Consider the following 14451-nt stretch of genomic DNA (forward strand, 5'->3'; position numbering starts at 1 on the left):
CTCTCTCTATATATATATATCTTCCTTCTTTCCTCAAAATCACCTCTGTGTGTGTGCGCGAGCGAACGCGTCTCTTCTTATCACCTGTCTTTACTCGACAATCAGGTCTCGAGTGCAGCTACCCGCAATTCGTGTTCACATTACTTTGCAAGGTGAAGCTTGCGCAAACACTGATTGTAGAATCAGTAGGTCAAGTAGAACAGGAACTTCGAAAAATATGTGTGAACGAATAACAGTATCAGCTATCACTTTAATGCACCATAGCTAGCCAGGTGGTGTTCCTTGTAATTAAAGTGCGCGCTACCTGAGCATGGAGGTGGAGTGTTGATTCAGGGTGTAGCATGCATATTATCACTTAAGGGATAAATAAAAATATTTATTTCCTTCGCGTAAAATTTTTATGACAGTCTTCGACAGTGAGTGTGCGTGTGTGTGTGCGCTGATGTGTACGTACGTGCGTGTGTGCGTGCGTGTGAGAGGGAGGAATAGATGTTAAAGGCAGGAAGTGTTGAGAACATCAAAGAGACTAAAATGTTTGGAACTTTAAATTTAGTCTCTGTTTATTCTCTGTAGGTGTAATCTTCCACATCAGTATATAGTATCTCTGGTCTGACGCCCTTTCCAGAATCAAAGTTCTTCTTCCAGCCATAGCTTGACATATATATATATGCACTTTCCACCAATCCTTGGCTTATTACCAATCCTTTGTTGGTAGGTGGGAATGGGTGGGTAGAACGCTCAACAGTGGGGTGTCTCATGTTTTCACGAGCACGAGCTACAACCCTGAACATTTCAGACATAAATACATCAGACATGCTACGGAGCAAGTTTTTTTTTCGTAGCAAATGCTCGTGATTGTGAATTATATGATTCAATTCAGCTGTGTCTACGGTCTGGAACAATGCAATTTGCCGTTGTTAAGTATATTCGACTGGAAATAATTACTCCGTGTATTACCTCTCTGTTCTTTTCAGAGATTATTCAGGCATGTAAATACATATTAAATGATATAAATGACTGTTAGATATTCACCACAGGCGTGCAAGATGCACTTCATCCGCTACAAAAAGGGTGAACCAGTTGCTTAGCAACGTATATCACAGCTGGGATGGATTTAGGAGAATGCAGTTAAAGCGATCAAAGAAAGACTTCAAGACGAGAATTCTCCGTCCTGCATACCGTAAGGCGTGCGCCCGCCATGACCACGTGGTCGCTGATGTTTGATACCAACTATCACATCCTTCATGGGCGCACACCTTACGGTACACAGGACGGCGACTATCGGCTTGATTGGCCTGTAAATAGACTACAGGTTTGACCTGAATTTCATCATAAATTAGTCCTGGATCGATTATAGTGGGTCGACAACTTACCCTCGCGTCTTGCAAGTAAAGCCTCGGACTGCATAAATCTATTTTTACGATCATGTACTCTATATTTGCCTTTAATGCCTGGATTTTTGCTAGAAGATTATCATTATAATAAAATAAGTGTTTCAGATCATGTACTTCTATAGCAAAACACGATTATTTCACAAATACGTTCCTTTAAAGTTTTATCAGTTTGCGCGAGGGTTGGTCTTTAACATCAATGGACTGTGACACGGACCCAGTGTGCAGCGAGGAGTGAGAGCCGCTCGTTGTGTCATCAGTCGAGGAGTTATTTCCGTCCTACTCTACCCCTCGGTGGACTCCGGTATGTAGTCCAAGTCTTTATTGCAACCTCTTAGACACTGCCTCAAGCGGATATTGTAACATTAGAGTTTCAGAAGCCATAGTCCTCTCGTTTACAGTTCTGTTTCGCGAGTCAAAGACTGTCTTCTGATTTTGGTTGAAGTACCTGTGAAACATGTGCTTGGTTTGAATTCTCTAAAAGGTAAATACAACAGTGAATGATGCTTTGAATAAGTTTTAATTTTTGCTTTACTCAGCTAACAGTAGACTGTGCAAGTGCTTCGCTTGTATTGAAGAGCACTGAACAGAGTAGCTTTGTAGCTAGATCATGGGTCTGATGCATGAAGTCAAGTTTAAGAACTAAAAAAGTGCAAAATATGTCTTAGAAATTTATGAGGCCAGTTCTTGCCTATTCAGGTGTGAGTATGCGTGTATCTAAGTGGGGATGTAAGGCAGGTGAAATATATAGTTTAGAGTAGCATTTCTGATAAAATTATTATTATTATTATTATTATTATTATTATTATTATTATTATTATTATTATTATTATTATTATTATTATTATTATTATTATTATTATTGCTTTTTCTTCAGATTTCCCATTTAAATGAACAACATTAAATGTCTTCTTTTTCTTCCTTTATATCTCTCTATCCCTGATGCTTCTTTTGTATTTAATTAAACTATGAGCTGGAAGACAATAGGAGCATTTAAAGATGTGGAGATGATTTAAAGGAATGAGAACGATTCGAACTAGCGTGTTTACTTATTCAAACATCGACTCAAGACTTGTTAGCTGTTGGACTTCTAGTTCTAGTCGATTTGTTTCATCTCGCTGATCTTGTATGAAGCGAACCAGGAGAGAGTAGGAAACTAAAATCAGATCTTTTACTCAAAAAGCTATTGACATCTTGAACAACAGCTTGTTCATAAACCCACACAAAAATCTGACAATTCAAAGGAAAATTCGCTTCCCCTCTCGACCAAGGAGTCTGATAGTTTTGCATCTTTCAAGAAAAATCTTAAGACTCACTTGTTTAAACTTTTTTGAAGTTTTCATTTGACCTGCAGTTTGGTGGCTGCTGGGATCACCGCGCATTGAGCGCATCTTTGTGATGTGGATACTAGCGCGTTATAAAACTACATCATCATCATCATCATCATCATAAGATGTAACGTGTGCAAATGTTTTCTGTTTTTGTTTTGTTTTTCACCTGTATAAAAACTTACCTCAAGCTGAGTTACTAACAGACAGGTCAATTTGCAATTCTCTCAAACTAATCCATTGCGATATTCCGTTTAGGGAGCTTTGAAATGTTTATGTGGTGTTGACAAGGTTTTGATTACTGAACAGCACGTTACCTGAGTCTTGTTTGTCGTGCTCCATTTACCTCCCTGAGAAGCAATAAAAACAAAAGAGTTTTACCTGTACATTGTCCGAGCTGTTTACCTGCTTACCGGTGACTCCCTCTATCCAGTTTAGTATTTCTAATGAAAGTTTAAAGATAATTTGGATTCAAAATGGTTGGTGACGAAGTCCCGAAACAGATATTATTAACGTGGAAGAATTTAAATTTAAATTCGTTTTAAACGTAAAAAAATCAGCAAACTTTTAGTTGTCATAGAGATGGAATCACACAACGCTGAGAAAAATAACAAGTGTTTGAAGTTTAGTCTTCAAACATGGTTTCACAAGACGGATTATTAGGGCTGTACAATTTCTGTTCGCTGAAGACTTGACAGGGTTAATGACTAGAGGGTCCTTAATTTAAGTATTTATCTGTGTTTACGTATTTCCTGCTTGTTTAAACTTCATAAAGGGTAAAGGAGTTCAATGTATCAGTTAACATTTAAACAGAGAATAGAACTTATTTGCACAGATATACATCACTTCTACCTAGCCTCATTAATGTAGAACATTGTCTTCATAGGACCTCACACACAGACCTACATCACTACCCTCTCAAGGAAATTACTAAACCGCAAAGTAATTCAAGAAGTGAACCTGTCCTGTTACCGACACTCCAGCATAGCTAGGTGACAGTATCATAATAGCATAAAATACAGTTAAACATAAATACATCACTCATGACCTCACCAGCTCACCCTCGCGCTTTTCATCGGCTAAACTCTCTAACATCGCGTTTGACAGCGTGTTTGCGTAGATAGGATTAGAACCTACAGCAACTTGAGCAAGGGCCTGGATTAAGTTCAGTCAAGCGTGTTGAGTGGGTGCACTGACTTTTAAGAAACAACCTCCGCCTTACAATCTTGTTTACCACTGCACAAGTGGGACATGCCATACTTAATGTTCATGAGGTGGAGCAATGCTCGGAGGATTGGTGAGCCACTCCTGTTCGACATGCAAGAACATAGTGACGGCCTGGGATAAACATGTACGGAGACAGGGACAGATATAGACAGATACTGGTGGAGACACAGCAATATATAGCATATTAGATAAATACTATACAATAAAATCTTTAAACAAGCAATGGAAATCACTGAAACAGTAGTCCAAATTTGTTTCTTGGAAATATCTCAAACAACAATCTATCAGGAAGGTGATCACTACCTGTCGACTACCTGTATACGAGGCTTGATCTCATGGGAATGAAAACAAAAAACAACCTCGAACGCATCTTTACATTTCTTTGAAATTTGTTATATTAACTATTCTAAATATCACGTATTTCTTCAAATTTAAAGCTTTTTGTAGGAGTAATCTTCAGTAGCTCGTCAATGATTAAATAATTGTATCTATAAAAGATCTTTCCGTCACTTAAATTTACTTAAACATACTTTGTTTCAGCTGCACAAAAATTAAATAAAGGGTATATGTTGCGTAAGGAAGGAGACTGCATCACACATACATCTTTTTCCAACAATGACAGAGTTACGGTTACTACAGAGGGGTTTCCCCCAACGAGATTTTTAGTGTTGCTGCTGTTACAGCCATGTGTTTTATGCAATTTCGCCAGGCCTGCTTCAGTCAAATCCACGATGGGTACGGATTTGTTTGAGAGGAGGGGAATTAGTCCGAGGTATTACATCATCTTTGCCATTGTCGTTGGGGTGTTCTTCGCGGCTGGGGTTTTGATCGGGTGGTTTTCCCACACCCAGCCCACCACCCAGTCCACCAGTGGACAAACGGAAGCAGACGACAGGTCGGTTTCTTCTCATTTTGATTTTGTAACTCTTATGGAAATCCCTTGGTCTTTAAAGGTCTAGTGGGGTTCATTGTCCCCTAATGATTGGGTAAACGAGGCAACAACGCGGATATCAGGACAGTGAGTAGACTTACTCAGAGCTGAGGCCATGAGTTAGTTTTACGCATCTGCGGGCGCAGAGGATGCCGCAAGTTTAACCTGTATCTGAGGATATTTGTAGGCCTGTCTCACGAGAACACAAGGGTTAATTGACCCAGATTTTTAGAAATAATATCTTGCACTCGGCTTAATCTAGTTTCAAGAAATAATATTGGACCCCACAAGACCTTTCAGTCCACTGTTGTGACAAACACTAAACTAAAAGGATTCCGACAAAGGCCGTCATGGCTGTAGTCGATAAAGGATATATGTGGTGAAGTTTAACTCTATTGTAATTTGTGTACTTAACAGACAGTATATAATAATGGATGAACTGTTGGACTCACAATCGATCTATACGGGATTACTCTCCATTGCAGCTCATACTTCATAGACTTCATTCTCAATAATGTCAACAAAGACAACATCCGGAACTACCTGAGGTAACAGCTGTGTCTGTTAATCTACATATATATATATGTGTGTGCATATATACCTTCAGACCTGAGCTTGTTTGTTCGCACGTCTCTCTCTCTCTCTGTGCGCGCATGATTAAAGACAGATGTGGCCAGGTGGACGGTGTTTGAATGTGGTGACGATCCCACATGTCTCTCACATACATTTCAAACCTTTATTTAGTTCTCCTAATTGATTCTTACCGTTAATATTTTCATTTGATGTTCGTTAACAACTAAGCACGTTATCTATCTTCCTTTTATCATACTCCCGACTGTAATAAACTCTGTCAGGTGGCTGTAATTACTTTCTGCTTTTGATTTATCACGCGTAACATTTTTTTTCCAAAATTATTTCAGGGAATATTCTAAAGAACCCCGACTGGAGGGTACAGAGAAAGATGCAGAACTTGCCAGACTCATGCAGAGTCAGTGGCAGGCTAACGGCTTGGATGACGTTCACCTCGCCACCTACAACGTGCTCCTCTCCTTCCCCAACAAGACCAACCCCAACGTGGTAAGTTCAAAGGGCAGTCGTTCACTCAAACTTGTTTTGACTGACGATAACAGTCGCTGAGCGCTGCTCACTCCATGTCGTGTTGCTTCAGATCCAGATTAAGGACACTACCTCAGGAAAGGTGATGTTTGAGACACACAAGTACGAGGTGGTACTTACTCCAGCAGAGAACAACTCCGATGTGGTGCCCCCCTACAATGCATACTCACCCGCTGCTGACGTCACCGTGAGTACATCCGTCTGGCAACCAAGAAAAACTTTTGTTTTGATGTCACTTCGCGTTTTGTATTAGTTTTCAAAACGTCCACTTTAGACATTTTTATTATTTTAATGAATTCGTTCACCCTCACATTCTTCACAATAAATGTCGATTTGTTGATTGTTGTGAATGCTGTGAATGTCTGTGTTCTCAGGGTGATCTCATTTATGTCAACTACGGGAGGATCGAGGATTTCCAGTTGTTAGGAAATATGTCCGTCAACTTTACTGGGGCCATCGTCATTGCTCGCTATGGCAAAATCTTTCGCGGGGATAAAGTGAGTTTTTGTCTGTTGTAGCAGCTGTTGGTAATACAACTTGCACAGGAAATGTGATTCCATTAAAAGAAAGGAGAGCTGTGTCTAGCAGGATTTGTAACCTAGCAGACGATACAACGAAAAAAAATGAAAAGTGTTTTCAATCAAGAGCCAACAGATTATATTCGATGTCGACTCAAGCTGCCGGCGTTGTGAACAGATGTCCCATGTAGACAAATAACATCGTGGCGGCTGTTACCAATTGATTTATACACAAACATTAACCATTCTGTCACTAACAGGTGAAAAATGCTCAACGTTTCAACGCATCTGGAGTGATTTTGTACTCCGATCCCATCGACTACAATGTCGGTGAAAGCAAGCCCTACCCTGACTCGTGGTGGTTGCCACCCACTGGTATACAGCGGGGGACAGTTGGTTCTGATGGCGACCAGGAGACGCCGCTTTATCCCTCCACCTGTGAGTGTACCTACACGCATGTCCTGGAGTACGTGCATGAGAGCAGGTGTATGGTCGTGCATACGCACACAGATGTCATTGTGAGGCCCTGCTGTATGAATTTCCATTAAAAAAATGTTTATAAATGTTTGAAGCTGGTCTTCCCTGTCAAAAAACACTGTCACGTAACATACCTATAAGTCTATATGAACAAATGATCTACCACAAGAACAATAAATAAATGTATTTAAATGTAATCTGACACTAATTATGTTGAAAAAAATTCCTTGTGCGTGCCTTTTTTTTATAAGTGCAAAGGTCACATAGGGAGTTTTTAACTTACATACTAAAATGATCATCAAAATGACTTCTCCAGCTTGATGGGTCGAGAGAGAAGTTTTGAAATTACGTACTTAATTAAGTCAGCATTCTCTAGGTTTAAGACCTACCCCATAAACAAAAATAAATCTGTCTTCTTTCTTTTTGTTTGGCAGATTACGCCAATCGGGTTAAAGCTACGTCACTACCCACAATACCTTGCCAGCCAATAGGATACATCGATGCTATTGAGCTGCTCAGGTGAGCTGATGTGGATGGGTGGTTCTTAGTTATGGGTAGTACGTTTGAACTTTAAACCTACTCTTTATAGTTTTGTCCTAACCTGGTGCATGTAGATAGGAGACGGATTAGAGTTAACGCACATTAAAATGCAAGTGCCTGTTCTTGAAAAGGGTTCTAATAAAAAGCTAAATAAAATGTTAGCGCTGATTGTACATAATGTTCATTTTATTGTCTGTTTATTAGAGGTGTCAGAAATTTTAAGTGTATTTATATATATTATGACATATTACATTAGAAATATAAATGCCGTTTTTTGTAACTTTTCTAAAAAAAATTTAAATGTCATTTGTTGGTCAGAAATATTGCTGGACCACTGGCTCCAGAAGCATGGCGTGGCGGTTGAATATCACATATAACATTGGTCCAGGGTATAAAAATAACTCAACTCAGTAAGTTGCTAATAAATTCATATAATTTGCTTTAAAATTTGATAGTGTACAGTATTGTCTTCTGGCTGGATTAGGTGGTTAAAATCCATAAATAATTAGAGCTAATCAAGGGTTTGGACTGATAGTTTTTGTAAATAGGTTTACAGAACAAAGATGTAAAATCAATGATACGTGATGGCATTATTGTTTGTTTTCAATGTGTGTGGTTGTTCTTTAGCGTGCTTAGGTATAGACCTGTCTCTCAGGTACTTAGCTATGAAGGAACACCTTTCTCTCTATTCATTTCTACTGGATTCTTTTCAGCAAAGTGAGGCTAAATGTGAACAACTACAATGAAGTTAGACCTGTCTACAACGTTATTGGCTTGATAAGGGGCAGCGAAGAACCTGGTAAGATGTGACAGCTTGTCAATGCAATTACTTTTGTTTTACAAATTCTGAGTGAATGATCATCTTGTGTCCTGTAGACACAATGCTTCAAAGTGCACCTATATCGTAAAGACCAAATGTTATGTAGCCGGTGTCCTTAGTGATTGTAAGGTGTACCTTGTCTGTTTGTTGGCACTTGGCTTGAAAATAAAATTAACTCAATCACCAAGATTTTGAGAAAAATATCATTCTTCCAAATTTTATCACACTTACCAGAACAAATTATTGCAGTCAAGGAGACAAGAAAGAGTGAGTTTTTAGGTCGTTGGGGTTTTTGTTGTTTTTGCATCATTTTCTAACAACCTTTTAGTCAAAATATTGTATTCCCCGTTCATCAAAAGCTTATGGTTGCACAGTGATGAAGAGTTACAAATGCTTTTCTTGTTTCAGATCGTTATGTTCTCCTTGGTAACCACCACGATGCCTGGGTGTTCGGCGCCATGGACCCTCTGTCTGGATCTGCATCCCTCACAGAACTAACTCGTGTTTATGGCGCCTCTCCTTAAGCAGGTATCCTAATTAAAGTATTGTTTAATTAAATGTTAATTAAATGAAAGTTACTTTCAACTTTCAGTGCCAATACCGTGCACAAGGTGGTTATCTCTCCAACTGCTTGGTCACACCTTTGGTGGCAGTCAACAAAGAATAGCATTATACCTTTCAACTTTATGATATAATCGTGCTTTATACTTCTGTTTCTGTTTCGTTTTCTCGCAGGTCACCGACCTCGCCGAACTATAGTTTTCTGCAGCTGGGATGCTGAGGAGCAAGGGCTGCTAGGATCTGTAGAGTGGGTGGAGGTAGGTTTCTTTTTTCTCAAGCACAATTTATCTCGTAATTGTGTATCTTTATCAGTGCACACGAATGAGTACTGGAGTCGCAAATAGTAAACGAAAAATGTTCTTTCTTTATCAGTAAAAGCAAGGAAGTCATGAAGTCAATTTTAAGATTGTATTTGTAAGGGGATGATTACAACGCAAAGATCACACCACCTAATACTTCACAGAAGCCGTAAAATATCAAACTGAATTATGTTTATTGTTGACAGAAGATTTATGACCCACTCTTTGCATGTTTTAATTTTTAACAGGAACACATGAAAGTGTTGCTGCAGCGAGGTGTTGCCTACCTAAACGTAGACATTACTGCCATAGCCTAACTATACCCTGGGTATTGGCAGCAGCCCGCTTCTTCAGGATGTTGCTTACGAATCAGCAAAACTTGTAAGTAGTAGCTTATACACACAAAAAGCATAAAGTAATGGCATTGCTAATGTTCATAAATATTACAAGAAGTGTTCTCTGTAAAATTACTTTAACGTGGGTTTTAGGCTTAGTAAAAACTTTGTAATAACATTTTGGTACTTCAACACGTTTGTCACAGAGAAATACTTTTGTAAAATATCAACGATCACAACAATATTTAATGTTGAAGGTCCAGAAATATAATTCTTCATAAACAACAATGCACAAGCACGTATAGTTAACAGCTGCTGGTCACCAGCTATCATCCTTTCTATATAGCAATCAATGATCTACAGGTGTTTGTTGCAGGAGGTTACTCGAGACCCTATATTCACAATATACAAGACTTGATTGTGTTGCAGGTTTCCAGTCAGGAATCTCCATACTAACACTGTATAACATGGTGACTGTGTGTTGTAGGTTCCCAGCCAGGATCCTGCCTACACAACATTCTATGACATGTGGCTGAGCAGACCGCGGTCCATCAAAACTGTCACGGAGCCAGAGTATGTTGTGATGATGGCTGAGAGGGATGTAAGAAATCAAATTATTGTAATGATGGCAGAGAGTGGTTCAAGAAAATAGTAATTCTTGTTTAATGGTTTCCACTTCTTTGTGGTGTTCTGAGCCTGACTAACATTGCTGACTTATACTGAAGTACTCATACGAATTTTCTTCCCCTTCACCAGCCTCTACTATTCTCTGGGGTCTGGCAGCGACCAGGGGGCATTTTATCAACGGGCAGGTGTTTCCTGCATAGACATGTGGATGACATATGATGAGGTACGGGTCTTCCTTTATATCTAATTGCATTTTTATGGGACTTTTTATTCATGCTCTTGAGACTGTAGACACCTTATAAACAATTCACGGGTGCTTACTTTATTTTGCAGGCTCGCATCCCAATACCGTACTACCCTCTTTACCATTCGAGTTATGAAACATTTTATGCTTTTGAGAATTTTGTGGATCCCGGATTTCTCGCCTCAGCTGCCATCACGAAGTTTTGGGGGATTCTGGCAAGGTATTTTTTTTTACCTTAAAATAAACGTAATTTTCAAAACCATTAATTAAAAATTTTACAATGTAATATTTCAACATTTTATCGACATCCGCATTTAAGAATTGTGCAGTTTCAGGACACACAAAAATTCACCATCCATGTAAATGGGCCTTGTTGAGTAATCCTGTATCCCAAAGGCAGGACAGATTTCAAGAGCGGTTCAATAGCCAATGCTGCCAAAATATTTGTTACTTATTGCTCACACACAATCAAGAGACTAAACATGTTGCTAGATATTGATACTTCTTACACATAATAACATGTTTTATAATGTGCAGTGTGACCTGTACATGAGGCACTTTTCAGAAGCACATTGAAGAAGATAAGAATTAGAGACCCTAAACATTCTTTTGAGAAATCTGTCTTTTTAACAGCAAGATGGCAAATTCCAAACTGTTACCCTACAAAGTCGAGAGGTACTCCGCAGCAGTTTCCAACTTCTACTCCTCTCTCGACAAATCTTCGTGGCAAGAACATGGAGTTAACGTAGGTGAGCATCGAATAACTGAAAACTAATGATATTAAGTGTCAAAGATATTTGTCAGATTTATATTTCTCAGCTTTAGAAATTTTCTACTTGACAAAGACGAACATCAAATTCACAGAAACGTTTCAACAATACGAGTTCATAAGATTAGTAAGCTTTAAAGATGATGTCACAAACAATATTTTAATTTCCAGTGGTATTTTTTCAAAGGCTTCATTTACATTTCTTCCAGCTGCTATGGATTCTGCTGTACACAATTTCACCAAGGCTACCAAAGCTTTTCAGCAAAAGCTAGATACTGATGCATCACTTTTAAGCAGGTAAAAGAAATATTTCATACTTCCTTGAACAATTATCATCGATACTGAATTTATTCGCTCAAATCAGTTATGATGACCTATGAATAACATCTATAAAAAAGCTTTTTAAAATATAAACCGAAGTTTAAAATATTTGAAGTGAGTCTTCACAAAACCTATTATTTTAGCTTTTGGGTACATTTTTCAGATTTGTAAATTCACTTATGTTGAAGAAGTTTTTCATGCAAAACAATAAAATTGGTTCTTATGATTTTTAAGATAGTAGGGGAAACAACAAGTTGGACACAATTCTTTTTCTTAAAGTGTTTTGACTGGTTTGATCAATTATTCTTAAGGTGTTTGACCGCGACAAAATTTTTTAAAAATATCACAGGTCATATAGCAATTACGCATTTTTACCTCTAATTATATTTATAATTATTGCATATTACACTTTTTCAGCTCACTGAGGCTACGCATGGTTAATGACAGACTCATGCAGCTGGAGAGAGCTTTCTTGGACCCTGAGGGTTTGCCTGGCCAACCTGCACAAAAGTGAGTAAACCTCTGAACAAGTGACTAAAGGAATTTGTTTATTTCCCACACTCACTTAATAAGCCGTCCTCTTTAACTTTCACCACTTCCTTTATTAGCAAAACTGTAAAATTTGCCATCTTTCGGTCTTTTAACAAACTGAATTCCCAATTTAAGTTTTGTCCATCGAATTGTTCTGATATAATTATTGTGAAAAGAAAGTATAATTTCGGAATATATACCGGGAGATTTTTCGTATAATATTTCTATTTTTTGCATGCTTTCATAAACCTTTGCCACGTTTTCCAGACACGTGATGTTTGCTCCGAGCCAGTTTGATGCCTATGTAGACAACAGTTTTCCCGGCATTGTGGATACAGTACTCCAGATACAACTAGGCAATGACAAGTGGGATCAGCTGAAGCAGCAAGTGTACATCGCCACCTACACCATTCAGTCAGCTGCCTTCAGCCTCGAAGACATCGGCTGTAACTTTGTTATGCTATATGGACCTTTTAAAGGTCTAGTCGGGTGCAATACCCGTCTTTGTTCTTAAGAAACACGCCTACAGACTTTGCCGGACACAGGAGATCAAACCTGTTTGCTCATAGGTATATAAAATTTAACTTAAAATTAACAGTTTTGCTGGTACATTTTATGGAATGTCTAGTGGATTTTGATTGATTTTTATTGTATGAAACAAATTGCGCCCTAACGTTTTTGAGAAACCACACCACATTAAGTCCCTTGGGAGCTCAGCTTGCTTACAGTATTAATACAATAGCTGATACTGCTCTCGATATGTCACGAACCAAAGTTCAGAAGAAGAAAAAGTCAAAAGTTTAAAATAATACACTTAGAAATAATAATAGAACTGATAGATCACGCTTCGCTGTTACTTGAATTTTTACGCGAAATTTGAATGGCTAATTTTTGATCCGCCATTTATTGTTAATATAAATATACATTTTCTTGTTTAAAATATTGAAATATTTAACTCATTCATATCCGTATTGCTTCAAGATTATACAGACACAGTCAAATATATAATCTTCATGATTTTCAAATTTGATGTAATAGTTTTTTTTTAATTTGTGTAATAATATCGTCTGCCATTGGCAGACACTTCTTTCCGGATTTTAAACAAAACACGTGTGTATGATAAATTGAGACTGTTTCTGTTTCTCATTAGACTGATTGCTGCCTACAAACTGCTAAGTGGTTTATTATCACTTTATATTACATATTGCGTGGTGATTTGTTATTATTTTATACGCCTCCTTGTCATCATAATTGCCTATACCATCGTCATCATGTTTCATCCTTCTATCTTCTTTCTATCGTCATGCATGTGTGGTGTCCAATATCTCCTTTATCCATTCCCCACCATCTTCATCATCAATTATACTCTCTTCATCCCTGTATCGGTATATTCTTTGTCCCATCTTTATTTCTTCTCAATTTCTCCGTCTTCTTCGACTTCGCACCTTTTGTTAATGTGTTTAAATAACTACTGTAAACACTAACAATTATTGCATTTTATTATGCGAAGTTTTAAATTGCACTTTTTTAATGATATTAAAAATTCCTGTGTCAGGTGATTTATATTTTAATATGAATTAGTCCATTTGGGGGTCACTCTTGCCTTTCAGACACCTTCACACTATATAGAGATCAAAGGAGTTAATTTGGTTTTGCCATTTTGCCAAATGGTTGCTGCTGATATGGTGCTTTTCTTGCTTTTGAATATTGAAAGTGTGTAATGTAAGAGTTCTTGTTTCAATAAACGCTACTCCATGGACTGATAAAAAGTGTGTGGCTGAAAATATTGCCAGGCAGATGAATGGATTCTACCACAGTTTGTTTTCACTACCAGGAACATCCAGAAATAATTGCATCGTCAGCCAGGGTATCATCAGCCTGATCTAATATTAACAAATATTTGGGACAGATAAATAAGAAATGCATTTCCTTTTCCTCTATAATTAATCTGAAAAGATAAAATAAGAATTTATTTTTCCTAGACGGCAATTAGGTGAGCACAACAACAATATCACAATATATTTATATCCGCTGCACCAAACAGCCTCAGATATAATCAGGCTTACATATGATCTACATTCATTCGCACACAACAATGAATGACAGCCTCAATCAGTTTATTCTCAATCTAATGTAATAAACATAATAAATGCGTATCGAGCGACGAGAACAGATTTTTGGAACAAAGAGCTGCATAGTGTATCATCTGCTGCCATCATTGTCCAGTGAGTGAAATAATAACAGATAAGTCACTATATGACACTTTGTTGGATCTGGATGTCGGTTCAAAACAAGCAAACGAAACCCAAAAAAAAAAAAACCAAACCAGAAAACATTTTAAAGCTCTGTTAGTTTTAAGTAAATCCAACAGCAGGGGTGGGCAATTAATTTTCCCAAGGGGCCGCATGAGAAATTG

General features: G+C 37.9%; 1 pseudogene; it reads left to right on the forward strand.

Moving 5' to 3' along the window:
- The first annotated feature begins 1619 nt into the window (after nt 1-1619).
- Nucleotides 1620-13804, forward strand: LOC112553656 (annotated as a pseudogene).
- The last annotated feature ends 647 nt before the right edge of the window (nt 13805-14451 follow it).

This window comes from Pomacea canaliculata, linkage group LG13 (assembly GCF_003073045.1).
Source record: "Pomacea canaliculata isolate SZHN2017 linkage group LG13, ASM307304v1, whole genome shotgun sequence".
Taxonomy (NCBI): Eukaryota; Metazoa; Mollusca; class Gastropoda; order Architaenioglossa; family Ampullariidae; genus Pomacea; species Pomacea canaliculata.